Raw genomic sequence first — 4,393 nt, 5'->3', positions numbered from 1 at the left:
CTCATATGCCAGAAATACCTCCTGGAAAGTCTAAGTGTACATGGCAGTTTGGGCTTGAGGTAACAAAGTTAAAAAATAAATAGATAACGGAGCTACTCTAGCTAGCTGACTTTTGAAAGGATACAGATAATGAAAATAGCCCCTGATTATCCAGTGCTAATTGCCAAACATGATGGCAAGGCTCTGCTGCCCATTTAGCGTTGTCAAAGTTTCTATACATAGAAATAGTTAGGTAGACGTAGAGATAGAGGGATTTCGGCCTGTCTTCTTCCTCAGCTTTATAAAAAGAACACACCAGTGGTCACCTCAGCTTCTTTCTTTGCCTCTCCCTTTCTGGCCAGAAAGGGCCCCAGGATACCAACTTTAGTGTTGCCAACCTGCCTGGAAGAAAAAAGGGAAATTATTTCATCAAGAGGATAAGTTGACCTGTATAATACATCCCCCTCACCAAAGTAGAGGGAGGGGCTTTGAAGAAGAACGGAGCTCAAATAGGGTGACTAGAGCAGGTTTTACCTATGTTGTGTGTTGTGGTGGCAGTGGCAGTCTTTAGGCACAAACTATGCATTCACATACTAAGAGGTAATACAGCATAGACTCTAGCCTGTGGCTAAGAGCACAGACTCTGGGCTACAGTCTCAAGGCTTACACGTCAGCTGCCTCACTTACTGATTGTGTGACCCTTGGAGTTATTTGAATTCTGAATGTCTCTCTTGTCTTTCCTACATTGTTTTCTCTATAAATGAGGCTGGGGGGTGTCATCACTTAGTTTGGTCTAACACCAAGAGTAAATGATTTTAATGTATGTAAAGTGCTTAGAATGAAGCCTGGTACATAGTGACCACTGTTTAAATATGTGCTGTTGCCCTAGCCCAGGGGCTATGCATTCACATACTAAGAGGTAATACAGCATAGACTAGCCTGTGGCTAAGAGCACAGACTCTGGGCCACAGTCTCAAGGCTTACATGTCAGCTGCCTCACTTACTGATTGTGTGACCCTTGGAGTTATTTGAATTCTGAATGTCTCCCTTATCTTTCCTACATTGTTTTCTCCATAAATGAGGCTGGGGGTGTCATCACTTAGCTTGGACTGACACCAAGAGTAAATGATTTTAATGTATGTAAAGTGCTTAGAATGAAGCCTGGTACGTAGTGACCACTGTTTAAATATGTGCTGTTGTCCTAGCCAGTTTGGCTCAGTGGATAGTGTGTTGGCCTGTGAACTGAAAGGTCCCAGGTTCAATTCTGGTCAAGGGCACATGCCCAGGTTGTGGGCTCAATCCCCAGTGGGGAGCTTGTAGGAAGCAGCCCGTCAATGATTCTCTCTTATCATTGATGTTTCTGTCTCTCTCCCTCTTCCTTCCTCTCTGAAATCAATAAAAATACATTGAAATAAATAAATAAAAATAAATAAATATGTGCTCTTATTTTCACATGTGTCTCCTTCCTTAGGCAGTGAGCTCCACGGGGGCGAGGCCTTCAGTTTCTAGAACAGGACCTGGCTCTAAGTTGAATTAGCTGATTAGATGAATAGGCTCCATATTTCATCCTCTCTCACCAAACCCATGCTACTCAAAACCATAAGGGGAATAGTTGCTGACTAGTTCTGGGCATGTTGGGGAAGCCAGCGGCTGGTGTGCTTCTCCTTTCAGAAATTAGAAAAGAAGGTTGGTTGGTTTTGTGTGTGTGTGTATGTGTGTGTGTGTGTGTGTGTGTGTGTGTGTGTGTGTGTGTGTTTTCCAATTTGAACCACCCAGAGCCTCAGCCATGTCCAAAGAAAGAAATGGGGATAAAGAGTGATAGGAGGAATAAATAGAAGAGGTAAGACAGAGAAGAATGTCAAGATAAAAAGGTATGTATTGTCTGCCCTGCTCCAGGCATTTTCTCCTTTAACATGGGGATTTTTGCTCTTTGAAAGTTTACTTCATTTGAAGTACTTATATTCCTTTAAGTCAGAGGTTCTCAACCTGTGGGTTGCGACCATCGGAAAACACATATAGCAAATCAGATATTTACATTACAATTCATAACAGTAGCAAAATTACAGTTATGAAGTAGCAATGAAAATAATTTTATGGTTGGGGGTCACCACAACATGAGGAACTGTATTAAAGGGTTGCAGCATTAGGAAGGTTGAGAACCGCTGCTTTAAGTAATCAGTGTATTCATGCAAGGAAACCCATGTTCACGATGAGAGGAAAGGTACACAACCTTCATTTTAACATTTTTAGATTGCAACAGAGGTGTTCTGTATTAGTAGCTACCTTAATGTTTACCTGGTGAGTATGTCTACTAGTATTCTTGCACAGATCAGAATGAGTGTGATTAATATGAAGGTATTGCAACTTATATTCTGTCATTGACCCAGAGTAAGCCCCTTTTCAACTCCCTGAAGTTCTGTTTATTTTCTATTTATAGTAAGGGGACTGCACAGCTACATATCTATTTCCTAACAGCTTCTGATGACTGACTGACTGATTGACTGACTGACTGACTGAATGAATGTATGAATGAGTGCATGCATGCATGCATTTCTCCAGTCCAAGAAATTCACTCCATTCAAATTTCTGAAGCATTCTGGGCCAGGGGATTAATGGACTTTGGTTTTGGAAGTCAAAGAAAGAGGTTTGTTTCAATTTTACGACAACCAGGAGTTAAAGCCAGATGATGTATTTAAGGAAGCAGTTAAGTCTTATCATTTAATCCTGTATCATGATTCACAATTGCATACTTTACAAAGAAAACTCTCAACCATCCTTTCCTGGAAAAATTTTGCTAGGGAAAATCTATAACAAGGTCTGATTATTGGAAGCTTAGCGTTTCTTCTCCAGCATTCATTTTAAATATAATGAAGGCTTGAAGCCACTTTGACAATAGATCTGATTTGACCCAACTGATTAGAAGGGTCAATGCAAGTTCATTCTCTTTCTCTCTCTCTCTCTGAGGGAAATTTTAAGAAAAATGAGCCCTCTGTTCCTATATTAGGATATCTTTGTGAGTAGGAGACTCTTCACTCACCAGCAGCTGAGCAAGAGTTCTGCAGTGAGAGAATCCACACAGCCAAACTGCAAGCTTAATTATAACTCCTCCTTGACACTAAGATGCACCTCTCAGCATGCAGTGATTGGAGGTGTACCTGCTACCTCCGTAACTGACACATACTCATAAAATGTAATCATACGATGTGCTGCATTTTATGGAAATAAAAACGTGGCCGATAAACTCCACAGAGGATCTGAAAAGATGCTACTCTTGAATTTTATTTTGGGTAATGAACGCACTTGTGTATGTGTGAGCGCAAAGAAACCCATGTGCATGTGTGCCCACACACACAGCTTGAGGGGAGGAGTAACCTGTATTTCAGTAGGGTTAGGTATCAATACAGGTTGCTCTGTGAGTTTTAACCTAATGGCTACTGCCCAGTATTTCCAGTCATTTAAGACCTTTTCTGCTTTATTTTATTTGTTGATGTTAACTTTATGGAAGAAGGATATGAATGATTATATCTAGAGCAATTGAAAAAGTTTTCCACCGTTGAGCATTTTAATTGAAGGTTAGCCCCAAATATAAATTCACACATGCAAACAAAACCAGCAACTCAGATTAGGTTTGAACAATTGGTCTAAAGTCAGGGAGCCTTGGATGAGCCAACATCTGCCACTTACTGTTGTGTGATCTCGGCTAAACTCTAAGCCTAGTGGAGGCATTCATTTTCTCATCTGTAAAGTGAGGTTAGTGGTAATACATAGTGCAGATACTCAACATGTGGAAGGTGGTAGTTGTTGTTGTTTTTGTTATTATTTGATTCTACTTGATTTGATTCTATTTCTAACCCCATCGACTCTATCAAGTATTCTATTCCTGCCCATAAAAATGGGCAGATATGTCTCAGTTTATAAATATGCTATTTATTTGAAGCCATTTCTGAATCAGCTTCCTGAAGATTTCCCCCCAGGTTAATAATAGTCAACTTATTTTAAACATCTCTTCTTTGCCAGACCCATGTATTATGCCATTATTCTCTGTAGAAATTTTATAAGAGTTTCCAAAAGGAACAACCAAGATTCTGCAAGGTTATTTTCCAAGGTCACACAAGGTACAGGCATGCCTTGTTTATTGTGCTTCGCTTTATTGCAGCCCACAGGTATTGTTTTTCTTTTTCTTTTCTTTTTTTGGTATTTTTTCTTTACAAATTTCTTTTCACCAGTAAAAAGATTAAAGTTGCTTTTTTTTGTGGTGGTCTGCAACTGAATTCTCAGTACATTTGAGATATAGTTTATGGCTGCACCAAATTGATTACTAAAATAAGTTTGGAAGTTAGTGTTATCAGTCCTCTAACTTTATTTTTTCATCATCTAAAAATATGTTCTTTGTTATTTTATATATATATATATA

This window comes from Myotis brandtii, unplaced genomic scaffold (assembly GCF_000412655.1).
Source record: "Myotis brandtii unplaced genomic scaffold, ASM41265v1 scaffold1006, whole genome shotgun sequence".
In the NCBI taxonomy this organism is placed as follows: Eukaryota; Metazoa; Chordata; class Mammalia; order Chiroptera; family Vespertilionidae; genus Myotis; species Myotis brandtii.
Note: the sequence above shows the minus strand (reverse complement) of the source record.